This window comes from Corythoichthys intestinalis, chromosome 10 (assembly GCF_030265065.1).
Source record: "Corythoichthys intestinalis isolate RoL2023-P3 chromosome 10, ASM3026506v1, whole genome shotgun sequence".
Lineage (NCBI taxonomy): Eukaryota > Metazoa > Chordata > Actinopteri > Syngnathiformes > Syngnathidae > Corythoichthys > Corythoichthys intestinalis.
In genome coordinates this window covers 57127416-57149453 of record NC_080404.1, presented here as the reverse complement: position 1 = coordinate 57149453, position 22038 = coordinate 57127416, and the positions used below count along the sequence as shown (strand labels likewise).

At 42.8% G+C, this 22038-nt stretch overlaps 1 protein-coding gene across 6 annotated transcripts in view; it reads left to right on the top strand.

The window, feature by feature from the left end:
• The window catches only part of cdh23 (cadherin-related 23), a 494731-nt gene that overhangs the window by 155742 nt on the left and 316951 nt on the right, over positions 1 to 22038 (top strand). The window lies entirely within an intron of this gene.

Below are 22038 nucleotides of genomic sequence, written 5' to 3'. Positions count from 1 at the left end.
ACATGTCCCCCAAACTTCCCTGCTTCCATTGACGCTTATGGGGGGTGCTGCCATTGACGTCTATGGACGTCCAAATTTTTTCCCATTCATTTTCAATGGGATTTTTTTTTTTTTCCCAAAATCAAAAGAAAATGACTACATATCAATAGGACGTGTCCCCCAAACTTCCCCAATTACATTGACGCTTATGGAGGGTGCTGCCATTAACGGACATGGACGTCCAATTCTCCCAATCTTTTCTAATGGCTTTTACTTTGTTTAGTGCCATTGACTGGCATTATGGTCCATTCTATTGATAGACCTGAGTGGGGCTAAGATTTGTATCTCCACAGAGGAAAGACCAAGGTGTAATTTCTCCCGAAATTGCAGTTTCTAGTTATTCATCTTATTCTCCGCGTTTTTTCGGCGCGCCGCACAGCCCGAACCGCTGCACCGATCGGCACCGTTCAGATATCGAAACGTCCGGAATTTTTGCGCGACGATGGCTTTTTTAAAAAGGGCCCCGAAAAATTTTCCGTTTTCCCGCAAACGGCAATTTTCCAGATTTTTTTTTTTTTTTCAAAATGTATCTAGTCCTACAGTTTTTGACCAAATCACATAATTTGGGTATCAAAAATTCCGGGACGGTGAGGGGCATAAAAGTTGTATACAGAATTTGGAAAAAATTTACGGTTCCCCGGAAATTTGCCAAAAACTCTCCCATTCATTTCTAATGGGAAAAGTTCCCATTCACTTACAATGGGATTTCAATGGAATTTACATTGCATTGATGCCATTGACGGCCATGCATGTCGAATCTATTGATGCCAATGTACTTGGATTCAATTGACTATATGGATGTCGATGCCATTGACGGCCATGGACGTCCAAAAATTTTCCCATTCATTTTCAATGGGGAAAAAACTACATTTCCCCAAATCAACAGAAAATGACCAGATATCAATAGGACGTGTCCCCCAAACGTCCCCAACTCAATTGACGCTTATAGAGGGTGCTGCCATTGACGTCCATGGACGTCCAAAATTTTTCCCATTCATTTTCAATGGGGAAAAAACTAAATTTCCCCAAATCAACAGAAAATGACCAGATATCAATAGGACGTATACCCCAAACGTCCTCAACTCCATTGACGCTTATGGGGAGTGCTGCCATTGACGTCCATGGACGTCCAAATTTTTCCCATTCATTTTCAATGGCAAAAACAAAAAATGTCCCCAAATCAGTAGGAAATCACCAGATATCAATAGGACCTTTACCCCAAACGTCCCCAATTCCATTTACGCTTATGGAGGGTGATGCCATTGTCGTTCATGGACGTCCAAAATTCCCATTCATTTCCAATGGCATTTCTTCATGTTTGTTCATTCTATTGATGCCAATGTACTTGGATTCCATTGACGCTTATGTAAGTTGATACCATTGACGTCCATGGACGTCCAAAATTTTTCCCATTCATTTTCAATGGGAATTTTTTTTTTTTCCCCCAAATCAACAGAAAATGACTAGATATCGTTAGGACGTGTCCCCCAAATGTCCCCGATTGCATTGCCGCTTATGGAGGGTGATGCCATTGACGTCCATGGACGTCCAAAATTCCCATTCATTTCCAATGGCATTTCTTCATGTTTGTTCATTCTATTGATGCCAATGTACTTGGATTCCATTGACGCTTATGTAAGTTGATACCATTGACGTCCATGGACGTCCAAAATTTTTCCCATTCATTTTCAATGGGATTTTTTTTTTTTTTCCCAAATCAACAGAAAATGACTAGATATCATTAGGACGTGTCCCCCAAATGTCCCTGATTGGATTGCCGCTTATGGAGGGTGATGCCATTGACGGCCATGGACGTCCAATTCTCCCAATCTTTTCTAATGGCTTTTACTTTGTTTAGTGCCATTGACTGGCATTATGGTCCATTCTATTGATAGACCTGAGTGGGGCTAAGATCTGTATCTCCACAGAGGAAAGACCAAGGTGTGTAATTTCTCCCGAAATTGCAGTTTCTAGTTATTATTATTATTCAATAATTCTCCGCGTTTTTTTGAGCCAACGCACAGCCCAAACCGTAGCACCGATCGGCACCGTTGAAGTATCGGCACGACCGGATTTTTCGCGTGACGATGGGAATTTTTCAAACCGCCACGAAAAATTTTCCGTTCGCCCGTAAACGGCAATTTTCCGAAAAATAAAAAAAGTTTAAAAATGTATCTAGTCCTACAATTTTTGACCAAATCACATAATTTGGGTATCAAAAATTCCGGGACGGTGAGGGGCATAAAAGTTGTATACAGAATTTGGCAAAAATTTACGGTTCCCCGGAAATTTGCCAAAAACTTTCCTATTCATTTTGAATGGAAAAAAAACGCGCGCTTCACAGCCCGAACCGTTAGACCGATCGGCACCGTTCAAGTATCGGCACGACCGGAATTTTCGCGTGACACTGGAAACTTTACAAATGGCCCCGAAAATTTTTCCGTTCGTCCGTAAACGGCAATTTTCCGTGAAAAAAAAAAAAGTTTCAAAATGTATCTAGTCCTACAATTTTTGACCAAATCAAATAATTTGGGCATCAAAAATTCCGGGACGGTGAGGGGCATAAAAGTTGTATACAGAATTTGGAAAAAAATTACGCTTCCTCGGAAATTTGCCAAAAACTATCCCATTCATTTCGAATGGGAAAAGTCCCATTCACTTCCAATGGGATTTCCAATGGAATTTACATTGCATTGATGCCATTGACGGCCATGCATGTCGAATCTACTGATGCCAATGTACTTGGATTCAATTGACTATATAGATGTCGATGCCATTGACTGCCATGGACGTCGAAAATTTTTCCCATTCATTTTCAATGGGGAAAAAACAAAATTACCCCAAATCAACAGAAAATGACCAGATATCAATAGGACGTGTCCCCCAAACTTCCCCAATTCCATTGACGCTTATGAGGGGTGCCGCCATTGACTTACATGGACGTCCAAAATTTTTCCCATTCATTTTCAATGGGGAAAAAACTAAATTTCTCCAAATCAACAGAAAATGACCAGATATCAATAGGACGTATATCCCAAACATCCCCAATTCCATTGACGCTTATGGGGGGTGCTGCCATTGACGTCCATGGACGTCCAAAATTTTACCCATTCATTTTCAATGGGAATTTTTTTTTTCTTCCCCAAATCAACAGAAAATGACTAGATATCAATAGGACCTGTCCCCCAAATGTCCCCGATTGCATTGCTGCTTATGGAGGGTGATGCCATTGACGTCCAGGGACGTCCAAACTTCCCATTCATTTCCAATGGCATTTCTTCACGTTTGTTCATTCTTTTGATGCCAATGTACTTGGATTCCATTGACGCTTATATAAGTTGATACCATTGACGTCCATGGACGTCCAAAATTTTTCCCATTCATTTTCAATGGGAATTTTTTTTTTTTCCCCAAATCAACAGAAAATGACTAGATATCAATAGGACGTTTCCCCCAAATGTGCCCGATTGCATTGCTGCTTATGGAGGGTGATGCCATTGAGGTCCACGGACGTCCAAACTTCCCATTAATTTCCAATGGCATTTCTTCATGTTTGTTCATTCTATTGATGCCAATGTACTTGGATTCCATTGACCCTTATGTAAGTTGATACCATTGACGTCCATGGACGTCCAAAATTTTTCCCATTCATTTTCAATGGGAAATTTTTTTTTTCCCCCAAATCAACAGAAAATGACTAGATATCAATAGGACGTGTCCCCCAAATGTCCCCGATTGCATTGCCGCTTATGGAGGGTGATGCCATTGACGTTCATGGACGTCCAAACTTCCCATTAAATCCCAATGGCATTTCTTCATGTTTGTTCATTCTATTGATGCCAATGTACTTGGATTCCATTGACGCTTATGTAAGTTGATACCATTGACGTCCATGGACGTCCAAAATTTTTCCCATTCATTTTCAATGGGAATTTTTTTTTCTTCTCCCAAATCAACAGAAAATGACTAGATATCAATAGGACGTGTCCCCCAAATGTCCCCGATTGCATTGCTGCTTATGGAGGGTGATGCCATTGACGTCCATGGACGTCCAATTCTCCCATTCATTTCTAATGGCTTTTACTTTGTTTCGTGCCATTGACTGGCATTATGGTCCATTCTATTGATAGACCTGAGTGGGGCTAAGATTTGTATCTCCACAGAGGAAAGACCAAGGTGTGTAATTTCTCCCGAAATTGCAGTTTCTAGTTTTTTATTATTATTATTCAATAATTCTCCGCGTTTTTTTGAGCCAACGCACAGCCCAAACCGTAGCACCGATCGGCACCGTTGAAGTATCGGCACGACCGGATTTTTCGCGTGACGATGGGAATTTTTCAAACCGCCACGAAAAATTTTCCGTTCGCCCGTAAACGGCAATTTTCCGAAAAATAAAAAAAGTTTCAAAATGTATCTAGTCCTACAATTTTTGACCAAATCACATAATTTGGGCATCAAAAATTCCGGGACGGTGAGGGGCATAAAAGTTGTATACAGAATTTGGCAAAAATTTACGGTTCCCCGGAAATTTGCCAAAAACTTTCCTATTCATTTTGAATGGAAAAAAAACGCGCGCTTCACAGCCCGAACCGTTAGACCGATCGGCACCGTTCAAGTATCGGCACGACCGGAATTTTCGCGTGACACAGGAAACTTTACAAATGGCCCCGAAAATTTTTCCGTTCGTCCGTAAACGGCAATTTTCCGTGAAAAATAAAAAAGTTTCAAAATGTATCTAGTCCTACAATTTTTGACCAAATCACATAATTTGGGCATCAAAAATTCCGGGACGGTGAGGGGCATAAAAGTTGTATACAGAATTTGGAAAAAAATTACGCTTCCTCGGAAATTTGCCAAAAACTATCCCATTCATTTCGAATGGGAAAAGTCCCATTCACTTCCAATGGGATTTCCAATGGAATTTACATTGGATTGATGCCATTGACGGCCATGCATGTCAAATCTACTGATGCCAATGTACTTGGATTCAATTGATTATATGGATGTCGATGCCATTGACTGCCATGGACGTCCAAAATTTTTCCCATTCATTTTCAATGGGGAAAAAACAAAATTACCCCAAATCAACAGAAAATGACCAGATATCAATAGGACGTGTCCCCCAAACTTCCCCAATTCCATTGACGCTTATGAAGGGTGCCGCCATTGACTTACATGGACGTCCAAAATTTTTCCCATTCATTTTCAATGGGGAAAAAACTACATTTCTTCAAATCAACAGAAAATGACCAGATATCAATAGGACGTATACCCCAAACGTCCCCAACTCCATTGACGCTTATGGGGGGTGCTGCCATTGACGTCCATGGACGTCCAAAATTTTTCCCATTCATTTTCAATGGGATTTTTTTTTTTTTTCCCCAAATCAACAGAAAATGACTAGATATCAAGAGGACGTGTCCCCCAAATGTCCCCGATTGCATTGCTGCTTATGGAGGGTGATGCCATTGACGTCCACGGACGTCGAAACTTCCCATTCATTTCCGATGGCATTTCTTCATGTTTGTTCATTCTATTGATGCCAATGTACTTGGATTCCATTGACGCTTATGTAAGTTGATACCATTGAAGTCCATGGACGTCCAAAATTTTTCCCATTCATTTTCAATGGGAATTTTTTTTTTTTTTCCCTAAATCAACAGAAAATGACTAGATATCATTAGGACGTGTCCCCCAAATGTCCCCGATGGCATTGCCGCTTATGGAGGGTGATGCCATTGACGTCCATGGACGTCCAAACTTACCATTCATTTCCAATGTCATTTCTTCATGTTTGTTCATTCTATTGATTCCAATGTACTTGGATTCCATTGACGCTTATGTAAGTTGATACCATTGACGTCCATGGACGTCCAAAATTTTTCCCATTCATTTTCAATGGGAATTTCTTCTTTTTTCCCCAAATCAACAATAAATGACCAGATATCAATAGGACGTGTCCCCCAAACTTCCCCAATTCCTTTGACGCTTGTGAAGAGTGATGCCATTGACGTCCATGGACGTCCAAATTTCCCATTTATTTCTAATGGCATTTAATTATGTTTTTTCATTTTATTGATGCCAATGTACTTGGATTCCATTGACGCCTATGTAAGTTGATACCATTGACGTCCATGGACGTCCAAAATTTTTTCCATTCATTTTCAATGGGAATTTATGGGACGTCGGCGTCATCCGCACGTTGGACTTCGTCGACTGGACGTCGGCGTCATCCGCATGTTGGACGTCGGCGACGTTTGCTAGTTGGACGTCGTCACCGTCCGCTCATTGGACGTCGGCGCCGTCCGCTCGTTGGAAGTCGGCGCCGTCTTTATGTTGGATGTCGGCAGCGTCAGCACTTTGGACGTCGGAAGCGACAGCAATTAGGACGTCGGTGACGTCCGCTCGTTGGACATCGCCAAACTTTGGACGTCGGCGTCGTCCACTCTTTTGACATCGTCACCATCCGCTCGTTGGACGTAAGACGGCGCATTCTGCACTTTTGACGTTTGCTTGTTGAACGTCGTCATTGTCCCACGTTGGACGTCGGCACCGTCCGCTCGTTGGACGTCGGCACCGTCCGCTCGATGGACGTCGGCGACGTCCGCTCGTTGGACGTCGGCGCCGTCAGCACTTTGGACGTCGGTGACGTCCGCTCGTTGGACGGCGCATTCTGCACTTTGGACGTCGGTGACGTCCACTCGTTGGACGGCGCATTCTGCACTTTTGACGTTTGCTTGTTGAACGTCGTCACTGTTCCACGTGAGATGTCGGCACCGTCCTCTCGATGGACGTCGGCGTCATCTGCTCTTTTGACGTCTTGGACGTTGGTGACGTCCGCTCGTTGGACGTCGCCAAACTTTGGACGTCGGCGTCGTCCACTCTTTTGACATCGTCACCATCCGCTCGTTGGACGTAAGACGGCGCATTCTGCACTTTTGACGTTTGCTTGTTGAACGTCGTCATTGTCCCACGTTGGACGTCGGCACCGTCCGCTTGATGGACGTCGGCAGCGTCAGCACTTTGGACGTCGGTGATGTCCGCTCGTTGGACGTCGGCGCCGTCAGCAGTTTGGAAGTCGGTGATGTCCGCTCGTTGGACGGCGCATTCTGCACTTTGGACGTCGGTGACGTCCGCTCGTTAGACGGCACATTCTGCACTTTTGACGTTTGCTTGTTGAACGTCGTCACTGTTCCACGTGAGATGTCGGCGTCATCTGCTCTTTTGAGGTCTTGGACGTCGGTGACGTCCGCTCGTTGGACATCGTATTCTGCACTTTTGACTTTTGCTTGTTGAACGTTGTCACTGTCCCACATGGGATGTCGGCGTCATCTGCTCTTTTGACGTCGATGACGTCGGCCTCTCACGCTAACTTTTGACGTCAGCGCCGTTTGCTCGTTGGACGTCGTCACCATCCGTCTGTTGATCGTCGGGGACGTCGGCGTCATCTGCTCTTTTGACGTCTTGGACGTCGGCTCGTTGGACATCGCATTCTGCACTTTTGACGTTTGCTTGTTGAATGTTGTCACTGTCCCACGTGGGATGTCGGCATCATCTGCTCTTTTGACGTCGGTGACGTCCGCCTCTCACGCTAACTTTTGACGTCGGCGCCGTTTGCTCGTTGGACGTCGTCACCATCCGTTCGTTGATCGTCGGCGCCGTCCTCTCGATGGACGTTGGCGTCATCCGCTCTTTTGACGTCGGCGACGTCCAATCCACTCTGAGGTATACGCATAAAGTAGGTAACTGACCGGGGATCGAACCACCATCCTCTCGTACCAAGGTCAGCGATATTAACACTGAGCTATCCAGCTGCTAAATGCAGCGTTGTGTGATATGTATATAAAGTTATCATGTATGTGATACAGGCATTGACAAAAGCTAACTTGGTATTGACAGAGGTTCGATCCTGCGACCTCCCGCATCAAAGTCATTTTCAATTGGAATTTTTTTTTCTTCCAAAAATCAAAAGAAAATGACTAGATATCAATAGGACGTGTCCCCCAAACTTCCCCAATTCCATTGACGCTTATGAAGGGTGCCGCCATTGACTTCCATGGACGTCCAAAATTTTTCCTATTCATTTCAATGGGGAAAAAACTACATTTCTCCAAATCAACAGAAAATGACCAGATATCAATAGGACGTATACCCCAAACGTCCCCAACTCCATTGACGCTTATGGGGGGTGCTGCCATTGACGTCCATGGACGTCCAAAATTTTTCCCATTCATTTTCAATGGGGAAAAAACTAAATTTCTCCAAATCAACAGAAAATGACCAGATATCAATAGGACGTATACCCCAAACTTCCCCAATTACATTGACGCTTATGGAGGGTGCTGCCATTGACGGACATGGACGTCATATTCTCCCAATCTTTTCTAATGGCTTTTACTTTGTTTAGTGCCATTGACTGGCATTATGGTCCATTCTATTGATAGACCTGAGTGGGGCTAAGATTTGTATCTCCACAGAGGAAAGACCAAGGTGTAATTTCTCCCGAAATTGCAGTTTCTAGTTATACATATAGTTTATGTGTGCACAGAGATATTGGACTGTGTCAGTGATTTCTGTAAGTCTTTAGCAGACACTCTAAGGTTAATTTTTTACCTCTCTGAGTATTCTGCGCTGAATTCTTGGCGTCATCTTTGGTGGATGGCCACTCCTTGGGAGAGAAGCAACAGTGCCAAACTCTCTTCATTTGTTGACAACTTCTCTGACTGTCGATTGATGAACATCCAGACTTTTAGAGATGGTCTTGCATCGTTTCCTAGCTTCATTCACAGCTCTTTTGACCGAGCCATGGTGCACATCAGACAATGCTTTTAATCAAGACAATTCTTACCAGGTGTTTGTTTTATAGTGGGCAGGGCAGCTTTGAACCACTCATCAGTGATTGGGCACACACCTGACTTCAATTGTTTGGTAAAAATTGGTTTCAATTGCTCTTTAAGTCTCCTTAGGCAGAGGGTTCTCTTACAGTATTGGCCCGAATGTAAGACTGCCTTAATTATAAGACGACCCCCTCTTTTTCAAGACTCAAATTTGAAAAAAAGACTTTTTGAACGCCAATTTTTTTTTTATACACAAAATAATTACAGTACATCTGAAACAAATGATTATAACAATATATTTGAGAGAAAGAGCGATGTCAGACGTCCGTGTGGTTTGCCGACTTTATTCACTTGCAGAATGAAACGAAAAAAAAAAAAGAAATATATTCAATCTTTAATAACAGCAATTCAAATTTGCGTTCAAAACTAGCTGTGGATGTAGCATTCACAATCCACACAAACAATTAGCATCCATCAGTTAGCACCTGCACATCATCAAAAACAATCACATAAACTCGCCCCACGCAGTCGACCACAATTGAAAAATGCACAATAAACAGGTGTTATATAAAGGTGTTGCCTCTGTGGATGCTTCACAAGCAACAAATATGCACGCAGGCTTGCAGGTTTTTCTCTAACTCGGTTGCGTGACTTCTTCATGGGAACAAAACAAATGCGCGTGCCCGTGCTCAGGTACGTCGTAACACGTAGACAACCTGTACTGTAGATTCGTTTTAAGGGGAATCGATTATATTGCAACTACGTAGTATATAATTTAAAATAAAAATACTATTTAAGAATCTAGAAAGTACTTAGTAGTAAATCCCTGCTGGACGTTGCTCAAACATGATTTAATTTTGAGTTACTGGTCTTTCAGCCTTCACTTTCACATTCTTCCCTACTTGTAATGAACGCCAATTGAGTTGATGTGAGAGCGCTGACTTGACCATTGACAAATGTTCCATTTAGCAGCTTTCAAATAGCCGTGATTTATTCACTGAAAGACTATTTAAGTGGTTGATAGCAGAAAGCTTTTCTTTGTGGGGGAAAAAAGGCCTTTTTGGCATACAGTGTCATTGTCAAAATCTACAATTAGAATTGAAAGAAACCTTCATTTATGTAACTGTAGAGGGTTTAACTTGTATGCAAACTAGCGCAAGAAAGTCTAGCCACTTTCACCCCTGGTTGGAAGTGTTCGCTGAAACATGTCAGGTAATTAAAAGAACCTAAAACAATTGTCTGGGATCAAAGAAAAATTCAACTAAACTGTTTGCACTCAACTTGATAGGTAACATCTTGTTCGATAATAATCAAGCTTTACATTTTCCTCTCTTGTGATGCATAACTTCAAATGCCTGAGAAAATGTCAGTGGAAGTGTGACAAGGCACCACAGGTGGGAGGCAGTCATGGAGGGGCTGATGTGAAAGGCATGAAATGAAAGTGGGTAGCGCAGGGCTGGTAAAATCACCAGATGCCTGCTTGGTTGGAAGCAGAGCAGACAGTTGGGGAGGTACAGAAAACCTTGTAAAGCAGTGTAGGCGTAATCACAGCTCTATTGTGGCGAACAGTTAGAGCTCTGACTCTTTTTTTCAGCAGGGGTCTCAGACCCAGATCTTTGTTAATCACCATATCTTTAACTTTTCTCATAAATTTTGAAAAGGACACAAAAATGATGACCTCCAAGTCCCAAAAACGTACCGAAAATCAGCTCAATCTGTAACCGAGAATGGGTCGTTTTAGGGCGATTTTAACAGGTCATGGGGGTGAATTATCTACAACAGGATGGGACAGGACCGGGAGCGGAAGTGACCGGGAAACAACGGGAGCAAGAATTATGCCACAGAAGTCACAGATAGTGAAAACAATGACTGGATGGAAACCCTGGTGACAATCAAAATGTTGAAAATTAGCGATAACAACAATTTAGATGAGGCAAGGAGGAACATTTGTTAGCTCTGGGTTTCTTAAGCTAAGAATAAAAGCATGTTTCGTGGTTTGGGTGGTGCAGGTGGTTGAGCTAGTTTGTGCCACTTGTACCCATTTTTGTTGTGTCCTTGGGCAAGAAACTTCACCCTAATTGCCTGTATGCTACGTTCAGACTGGCTGAGTTTTGACGTGTGGCAACACGTCGCTTGCGCTATGCCCGTTGTCAAAAAAATAATCATTTTATTTCATATTGCCTTTCTGAACACTCAAGATTGATATACAAGAAAAACAGAAGTTGGCAATTGCACAGATCAAAGGCAAAATCAAGTAACAGGAAATTAAGAAGAAATAACATGGAGCAGAACAAAGGTCAAGCTGAGTATGATCATTTGAACAGGTGGATTTTGAGTCTGGATTTGAAAAGTGGGAGAAGAGTTCAGTTACGTAGATCAGGAGGTACAGAGTTCCAGAGCTAGGGAGCAGAGTTGCTAAACGCCAGACAATTGGACTCTGGTCACAGGGACTTGGACTCCTTCCCTCCATCATCTACCGCTTAATCCGGGGTCAGGTCGCAGGGGCGGCAGCTTCAGCAGGGAAGCACAGACTTCCCTCTCCCCAGCCACGTAACCAGCTTCTCCGGCGGGATCACAAGGTGTTCCCAGACCAGACGAGAGACATAGTCTCTCCAACCTGTCGTGGGTCATCTCTGGGGCCTCCCTGCAGTGGGAAATGCCCGGACCATCTCTCCAGGGAGGCGTCCAGGAGTCACCCTCAACTGGCTCCTCTCAACGCGTAGGAGTAGCGGCTCGACAGAGTCCTTCCCGGATGACTGAGCTTCTCACCCTATCTCTAAGGGAGAGCCCGACACTCTCCGGAGCAAACTCATTTTGGCCGCATGTATCCGGGATCTTGTTCTTGCGGGCACAACCCACAGCTCATGACCATAGGTGAGGGTAGGAACGTAGATCGACCGATGAATCAAGAGCTCCTTATTCACCACTAAGGACCGGTGCAGCGTCTGCATCTCTGCAGATGCTGCACTGGTCCACCTGTCAATCTCCCACTCCTTCCTACCCTCACTCGTGAACAAGACCGAAAGATACTTGAACTACTCCACTTTGGGCAGGATCTCATCCTCAACCCGGAGAGGGCAAGCCACCCTTTCCCCATTGAGAACCATTGTCTCGGTTTTGGAGGTGCTGATCTTCATCCCGACTGCTTCACACTCGAACCACTCCAATGAGAGTTGGCGGGCACTGCATAATGAAGCCAATAGCATCTCATCATCTGCAAAAAGCAGAGATGCAATGCTGAGGCCACCAAACCGGACCACCTCAACGCTTTGGCTGCGCCTAGAATACGGGTCCAGAAAAATTATGAACAGAATCGGTGAGAAAGGGCAACCTTGGCAGAGTCCAACTCTCACTGGGAAAGAATTCGTCTTAGTGCCGGCAATGTGGACCAAACTCTTAACACAGGTCGTACAGGGACAGAACAGCCCTGACCAAGGGGCTCGGTTCCCCGTACTCCTGGAGCACCCCAGACAAGACTCCCCAAGGCACACGGTCGAACACCTTCTCCAAATCCACAAAACACATGTAGACCAGTTGAGCGAGCTCCCATGCATCCTCGAGGATCCTGCCGAGGGTGTATAGGTGGTACACTGTTCCACAGCCGGGTTGACACTGTTTCCAGACGGACCCTCCTCTCCACCACCCCTGAACAGACTTTACCGGGGAGGCTGAGTAGTGTTATCCCTCTATATTTATTACAAACCCTCCAGTCCCCCTTCTTAAAAAGGGCTACCACCACCCCGGTCTGCCAATCCAGAAGCATTGTCCCCGACTCCGACTTGAACCGCAGATTTGATGACTAGCCATTCGAGTTTGAATTGAAAGGCGGGAAAAAATGCAGACTCTGACTTGATTCTCTTGAGCTGGGAGGGTCAGAAACTCGAGACTCAACAAGCTGGCTCGATAAACTAACAAACAATCCAGTGCAGAAAGAGACAGCAGACGCATCATGGCAAGTTCAGCAGTGCCAGTTCCAAAGGTGATTATTTTTGCCTACAAAAACTTCCATTTCGATGAAAAACACCAAAATTTTGTGTCAAACATACAATTTCATTCCTTTAATACAGCCTTTCCTATATGTTGGTCTGAATAATTAAACGTAATGTTGAAATACATAGGCGGAGTTTGAATTTTGGGCAAGGGGGCACAACATGTTGATGACCCCGAAACGCAGTGTCAGCAATGAAATCAACTTACAAGAAAATTTATAATAATAAGTTGAAAATGAGCGATTTTTGTTTTTCTAATTCTAAATCAGGATGTCCAAAATATATAACTGTGGTTCTTTTCTGGCTTCAATGAATTCTTTAAGTCGACATAACTCATAACTAATGTGTATGAGTGTGCACTTCCGCGGCCAGGGGATACAATTTTTGACGGGGGTAACTACATTGGCAAGACACCGGTGGTGGCTCTGTTGTACAATTAGCGTCTTTAGTGGGGCGCTCACCAATTTGGCGGTGCTCTCTGGCGTTTCATGATCCACATCTTTCTCAGTAGTTGTCGCTTTTGAAAGCTTAGGTTTGAAAAAAATTATGTATATCCATCTTGCCTTTTCGATCCTCGGGTGGTTTTGGCTAAGCAAAGCAAATGACCATCTAAGGTGCTAGTCATATAATCTGTTCGAAAAATAATTTTGACCCATTTTAAAAACCTTTTCTTTCATTTCCTTCATGTTTGTTTTGTTTTATTGCTTTACAATGTTTATAGACAATATTTTACCGGAAAACTCTTAATTTTAAAATCATATATTGGAAAGTTGATTACATGCAATGACACTATTTGGCCACTGCACCCCCCTAAACCCCGCGTATGCTGGACAAGATAAATGACTTAAGACTTAAAACATAAGACTTAATCTAAAGTAGTCTAATGTTAGAGAGGAAACTAGTTAGTCATCGTAGCATGCTAATTAGCCATGTTATCTGCCTCATTAACAAGCATATGTTGTGCTTTGCCACTGCTAGACACACTAAACACGCTGGAGTTAACTCCCATACCTGGTGGGAAACGTTTTTGACCTTCTTTACTAACCTTTAATTCTGTATAAAGTGATGGCCCGTATTCACATATGTATGAACTCATATTGGAGGTATTGGCTCCTCTGGCAGCCACCCTCCGCAAATATGTTTTACATGTTGTTTGACCCTCCTCTTCTAAACTGCTGCTGTCTGTAACTTTTTTGTAGCCATAGTATTCACATACCAACGACTTCATTTTCTTCAATGGGGGGAAAAGTTCAGGTGTTTCACCTCCTCCAGCCATCGTGTAGCACAGCTGACTCACCGAGCAACCCTCACCGGAGGGGTTGGGGTGAGCATTGCAGCTACAAGCGAGGAATTTCTCCCTGCAACTTTGGGACATAAAAAAATTGCTAATACCGTAATAACGGTATGACGAAAAATTTTAGCGGTTAAAAAATAGCTAATATCTTAGGGATGGTATGATGGAAAATTTTTGCTGTTTTGAAACCTTGAATTTTTCATACCACGGTATACCTTGAAACCGGTAACCGGCACATGTCTACTTTAGACTTGACAGGACTTGTCTTGACAACCTTGTGATTCGACTTGACTCAACATAGCCTCGTGACTCGGCTTGATTAGGCCATGCCAGGACTCGTGTTGGAATTTTGACTCTTAGCCAAATTCTGTGTGTTCTTAGCTTTAGCCACTTGTACTGACTACAAGTTTCAAAAGCTGAAAAAAAGGTTCACCCAAGACTTCCAAACAAGTTGAAAATTTGTTACTATTATTATTACTTATTAATAATTGAAATGAACTACAGTGTTTTGATTTGTGGACACTGTTTGCCTTAATACAGGCTTAACTGTTCTGATCAATACGATGTTTCAAGGGCACCAGTATATGGAACAGTAAGTTTGTGGGGTGACATCTCAACTCTCAGTGGGAGAAGGCTGTGCTGTTTATAGACGTCACAGCAGGGATGTCACCTCAACACACATCTCTTGTAAGCACCGTTTCCCACAGGAAAGAAAACCAATTCAGCGGTATCACACCTCTGTGCAGGTTTATTTACAGTACTAAGCCACGGCTAACTCATTGAGTACTTGTGAATTGATACACTAAGACAAACACACACACAACAAGGGGACAGTTCCAGTCCATTCATCGCTGGACGTGGTCTTTGTTTTACTTCATTGTGAAGGCTGATAGAGGAGTCTCCCAGGCTAATTCAAACAAAGGTGAACATTGTCAAGCATTTTCCGCCTCGTCACTCTTATTGACCTGCTCTCTCTGTCAGAAATGTCCCATCAATGCTTGAACGGGGAGGTCAATGAGACCTGGCGAAAGGTAGAAAGACAATGTCTGATGGCTATTAGCACCGCAACACGCTTACAAATATGCTGCTTGTGAACTGTAGTAGCATACAGAGGGATTATTTGTTTACAAGCACAGAGGAAGCGGGCGCAACATGGATGCAGAAAGAAAGCTAAAACAGCTCCTGCTTACTACTTTTAATGCGAAGAGTAGATGTGGGGAATTAGTGGTAGCTTTTACAGCTTCTAAAATAAGGTTGTCGCCAAGGGTGAAGGTTTGGTCTCAACATTGGTCGGGACGACATTATAGCATAACCTGCATGTACACTTTTATCCGAGCTATCCAAGAATGGGTCCACTTCTGGCGGACACTGGAGCACCCCCAGACTCAAACTAAAGTATTGTCATATATAAGTGATTGAGGGAAAAAATTCATGAAAAAAATCTGAGATATCCAAGGACCGATCTACAGCCCTTAGCAAAAAGTATGGAATCACCAGTCTCGGACAAGGACTCACTCAGACATTTTATCATGTAGAGCAAACTCAGATAAAAAGCTTGAAAATGTAATGAATTAGTTCAAAAGTGCAACTCTTTAGCATTCAGAAACACTAAAAGAAATAATTTTTTTAAAAAAAAAAACGTTGTGGTCAGTAAATGTTAATCGTATAGAGCAAGTCCCAGGAAATATTTATGGAATCACTGCATTCTGAGGAAAAAAATATGAAATCATGAGAAACAAACAAAGAAATAACAATCAAAACACATCTCAAGGATGTATTATTTGGCTTTTATGACATCTTGCAGTCTCTGAGGCATGGACTTGATCAATTTGGTGCCAACTCTCCTTGATTGCAGTTGCCAGATCATCCTTGCAGGTTGGAGCCTTGCTGTGGACCATTTAATTCAATTTCCACCACAGGTTATCAATAGGGTTGAGATCTGGGCTATTTGCAGGCCATGACATTGACTGGATGAGGAACGCTTTAGCAGTTTTAGCTCTGTGTCATGTTGTATTGTCATCATGAAAAATGAAAAACATTTTCAGTTGAAGGGATAATAAAGCTGTCTAAAATTTCAATGAAAACATGTGCATTTATTGAAGATTTAACCACAGCCATCTCCCCAGTGCCTTTGCCTGACATGCAGCCCCATATCATAAAGGACTGAGGGAATTTTGATGTCTTCTTCAGGCTGTCATCTTTGTAAATCTCACTGGAACAGCACCAAACCAAAGTTCCAGCATCATCACCTTGTCAAGAGTCAAGAAACTGCATTTGACAAGGTGTCAAGAGTCAAAAATCTGCATTGGACAAGGTGATAATGCTGGAACTTTGCTTTGGTGCTGTTCCAGTGAGATTTACAAAGATGACTGCCTGAAGAAAACATCAAAATTCCCTCAGTCTTGATGATATGGGGCTGCATGTCAGGCAAAGGCACTTCAATAAATTTACAAAGTTTACATTGAAATTTTAGCTTTATCAGTTCAATTGATAATATGTTTATCATTTTCCAAGATGGCAATGCATCATGTCACAGAGCTAAAACTGTTAAAGTATTCCTCATCCAGTCAATGTCATGGCCTGCAAATAGCCCAGATCTCAACTCTAATGGTAACCTGTGGTGGAAATTGAAAAAAAAAAAACAATGGTCCACAGCAAGGCTCCGCTCTACGAGGATGACCTGGCACCTGCAATCAAAGAGAGTTGGTACAAATTGATGAAGAATACTCATCAAGTCCATGCCTCAGAGACTGCAAGCTGTCATAAAAGCAAGAGGTGGTGCCAGTAAATACTAGATATGTGTTATGATTGTTATTTCTTTGTTTGTTTCTCATGATTCCATATTTTTTTCCCTCAGAATGGAGTGATTCCATATATATTTTTCTACACTTGCACGATAAAATTAACATTTACTGGTCAACACAATGTTTTTTCTTCATTTCTTTTCGTGTTTCTGAATGCTAAAGAGTTGCACTTTTGAACTCATTATTTTTTTAAGCTTTTTATCTGAATTTGTTCTACATGATAAAATGTCTGAGTGAGTGCTCGTCCGAGACTGGTGATTCCATAATTTTTGCTAAGGTTTGTACATCTGATGCATCTTAAACTACCCCAAGAGTCGAACCAAAGTACTCTCATGAAATTCTGATGTGTGATTTCGTTTCAGATTTTTTTTTAATGTCAGTTCATGTTCATGTCTGTGTCCCTCTGAAGTGGACCCATTCTTGGGACTTGCACTCTGAAGCTACCGCGTAGCATTAGGGTAGTGCACATAATTCAAACAATGATCCAAATGAGGGACGACTAGCTTGACTTCGTTGTTCCTTTTTTAGGCTGGCCTGACCGCAGTAGTTTTGCATGTTAGCAAGTTCGCACTGATTAATGCTTTGCTAACTCTGATGCAGGTCAGACTTTTAGAAGTAAAATTAGTGGTGTTTCTCCCAACTCCACAACATTGACGTCTTTTTACAGTACTTACGGTAGCTGCTGCTGGCTGTTGAAATTCGCCTCCCCAGCCAAGCCGCACGGAAACAGCAACAGCCAAAACAAATGCCGCTCGGCCGATGCTGCCTCGCGTGCGCCAACCGGGTAGGCGGAACTTCGTTCGTTCTCTTCTTATTTTAACCCTTTGTACTGACTCCATGTTTCAAAAGTTTGAAGAAGACTCACCGAAAACAGGTTGACAATTTATTCGTCGGCAATTGTCAAAAACAAGGCAAAAACAGACGACGGAGGGACAATTCTGGATCCAAAATAAGGCTACATTTTTCCGAGCAACAAAATCTGTGTTATCTCAGTGTCCAATGTTTTTAAGTCCGTGATGTAGTGGGCCAGCTAAAGGTGTGTCCGGGCGTTGCTTTGAGATTATCCCTCTCTGACCGGTTTCGGGCTGTTTAGGTTCGTGAGTGGATGGGATGTGGTTGCCACAGCGACCGACGCTGGTCTTGACGTCCCAAGCGCCTGCTATCAACTTTGTTATCCGGGCTGGCACTACTTGTTGTCGGACAAAGAGCGCTTTGTCCTTGCAGAATTGATTTGCAAGTTTTGGTGCGTCAATCTTGCTCGTGGCGCACATGTTGGGCTTCTATGATAAGATGGCGTTGTGTATCTATTCTGTTTCTTTAAACTATGGTGTGCTATTTATTTTACATTAGGTGTGTTAGAGTAGTGCAGTCCTACAGTGAATATGAAAAATGATACACTTCCCTGATTGATTATATTACGTGTGTTCGAGTAATACAAACAGGTAGACGGTGCCTTCGAGAAACGGTACCATTTTTCCTTTTCCCCCTCATGAGCGCCGATAAGGTGATTCACTTTACTGTGTTCAAGGCCACTGAGTGAAGTCTGCCTAAACTATAGTTAAATGAATGTGTTATACTAATGCAAACAATTATATGGTGTGGGCGAGAACGGTACCTTTTCCCTTCATGGCCGGAAAAAAAAAAAAAATTCTAATATCCCGCCTCTTCGAAGGGGGCGGAGGAGGCGGCATATTGTCAACATGAATCTGTCAGGACTGTGTGAGTGTGTGGCGGGAGAAGGTGGTCAAGTCATCAGCCAATCAAAAATGTCCTGATGCCACAGAAATGCAAAAAATAAATTTTAAAAAATGCAGGTATAATTAGAAAACGCAGGTTTTACACATGCATTAGGCTACAGCATTACACTTACTGTAACAAGGCATACATGAGAAACTTATTTTCATTCAAAAATTTTATTTTTTCAATGAAGCGCAAAATAAAAGTTGACAAAAATTCCATGTAACCCCAACCTCCCTCTCCTCATTTTTATTTTCCCTCATTTCCTGACATATAAATGCAAACCCACAATTTTAACTACTTAACTCATTTGCTCCCAAAAACATATAAATACGTTCTATTTTTAATTGTTTCAGTGTCCCAAAGATGTATTTATACAGTAAGTCTTTTACGTTTTTTGGGTTTTTTTCTTTTTAAAAAAAGACATCTCTGGGTCGTGATTCAATTTAGCTCCAAACCATAAAGCTGAAAATCCATTTTCAAGCAATAAAACTGGCCACTGGAGGGCAGTAGCGCATTTGGTAAGACCCGATTCAACGGCAACAAACGGCCAAGCCGCACGGCCGGGCGCCGGCGGAAGATGACCGAATGGATGCCAGGCGGCGGACGACCAAGCAGAACGACCGGGACCACTAGTGCAGCGGAGGATGCCTTCGAGTCCGTGCTGCTCGCGAGCAGAGCCCGCAGAAACTCAAAAAAATTCATCTTTATGAGGCAGACGGCGATGAGGGAAAAATTGAACCGGCTGTCGCGGCCAGAACAGCGTCATTTTTCAGTTATGTGTAAATAAATTGTTACTTTGCTATCAAAAGCTCTATTTGTCTTGTTGTTTATCTTATTTTGTAAAAGGAAAACATTATTCAGATGTTTGGGATGTAACTAAAGCAAAAAATAGCGATGTTTAAAGTCAAAGTTTGAAATGTACGCTTTCACAAAAAGCTCAATTTCTCCGTTTTTTCATCAGAAATTGGGAAATTGCTCAAACTAAGCTATTTTCTAATGCTGATTTCTAAAGAATGGAAAAAGATATGAACTATTATTTCTGCTGAAAAAAAGAGTAATCTTTCTTTTGGTGGGTTCCATGTTTATATGGCAATAGAACACAATTTTCTGTGGGCCTTGCAAAATCAGTCAAAATCCAGTAAAACGGCTGGGAGCGAAGGGCCTTGCTCCGGTGAAAATGGCTGGGAGTGAATGAGTTAAGAGCTGAAAGATCTGATCAATTTTCTATTGCATTGCCCTTTTTATCACACTAATTCAACAAGCTTGTATTTAAATTTTTTTTTTTGATGTCACAAAAACGTGCATTTTCAACCAATCAGAGGTACCTTTCCATGTTGATCACATGTCAGTATGCCAGCCAATTGAGCGGACAATTGGAGTCCAGACCGGGTGGTTGGCTGACAGTCTCTTCGTACTCGGATACACACGCTGGGAGAACTTCGTGGAATAAATCAGTGGAAACGGATTGCACTACACAAGCACTTTATTAGGCTTGTTGTTAACACTTGTGTATGTGGATCTGACGTTAGTAGATTGTTTTCTTCTTGGAGATGCGTGTCTGGCAAACTGGCAGTGTTTTTCAACATCGAGTCTGACAGTTGCCAATCAAAGTACTGTTCCGCCCTTTCCGCGCCGAATGTTATACCGGAAAAACGATCTGGACCATTCACCCCTGGTTTTTACACGTTTTCAGTACTTATCTTCAAACTTCTCTGACTTATCTAGAACAGTGGCTCTTAACCTTGCTAAAGGTACCGAACCCTATGAGTTTGATGTGTGCATTCACCGAACACTTCAGAATTAGATAACAAAACAATAAAAAAAAAAAATTGTTTTTTAATCTGTCATATCTAAGCTAGAAAGCTAATAACTAAGCAAATTCATCAGTTTTTGTCACATTTTGAAAGTATTAGGTCAAAATTTGAGTCCACACCAACCTCATACCCAGTGCAAGTCAACCTCCCACTGAGCAAATCAGTTTATCTCATTAGATGAACAGCACGCAATTGAAAGAAATGGTATACAGCCTGTAAATTGGAGCCAACCAGTCCAAATCCTGGTCTAAAACACCATTTTGCCGAGATTAAGTCAGTGTACGAAAATAAGGCCCTTCGCCGAACTCCGGTGTACGAAAATGGCCCTTCGCCAAACCCCTTAAACTTAAGCCTGAGTTATGCTCCCGCGTTGCGGTGACGGCGCAGGGACTACAGTGTCATTCAACATTCGATCGTTCTCCGGCCAGGTGACACGTTGCTCTGTAATTCACCGCCAAGCCACTAGAGGGGTGTTGCGTTGTGTTTGTACGGTTTTGGGGCATGCTTGTTGACTTCCTCTTGTCTAGTTTAACGGAGAAAAAAATAAACAATGCAAGATGGCACGCTTGAATGTGGATCTTCAGCTCATCAACATTGAATAAATGTTGATCATACAAATGGTGAGGCGCAGGCAACGCAGAAGACGGTTTCGAGGCGGTCTGTCCGACTTTTGATGCCGCACAGAGAGTTCTAGGCTCGGGTGGAAACCAGCACACTGTGGCGGCTAGCTTGAAACTGGCGTCGAGCACTGCGTCCAGCGTTTTGTCCGAGGTCTGCAAAGCCATCCAGCCCGATTTGTTTGCCGTGTCCTACAACCAGCCAGTGGGAAGCCATAGTAGATTTCTGGCAGCTATGGAACTTCCCAAACTGCGTTAGAAGCCTTGATGTTAACGTTATCATAAAAAGCACCGAGGCACTCTCAATCAGTGATGATGTATCATGTGTGAACTGTCTCTTATTGAAAATTAAACATCAAAACAACTCTTTTGACACCTAACCTGTGCTTTATTCTTCATATACTTGAAGGGTGACACGTAAATACGTCACAGCAAACATATTTACACAATAAATGATGATGTGCACCAACCAAAAATACGACATAAAGTGATAAAAAGCTGGCAGTTTTTGGCCGACTGGGTTACCGCTTCGTGTGGCCACTCGATTCCGGACACACGTCTCGGTGGTTCTTCCATTTTTTTTATTCAATCGCTGACCTTGCCATTTAGCAATCTTCGTGATGTCTTGACGAGACTTGCTCTTCGATGATACTCCCGTTGGCTTGTCCATTTTTGTATGTAGAAAAATGTTTTACAATGGCGGTGATTTCACGATGAACCGGAAACAACAGTCTGGGCGGACCTATCACAGTCCATTTCCGCCACGTCATATGCGTTGACGTGACGCTAGGGTTTGAAAAATAAATAGGAGCACGTCAGGCTGCGGCGCAGGGTCGTAAATCGGGTCTTCCTTGACGGCGCAGGTCTGACGCATGAGCATAACTCGGCCTTTACTCACTGAAGC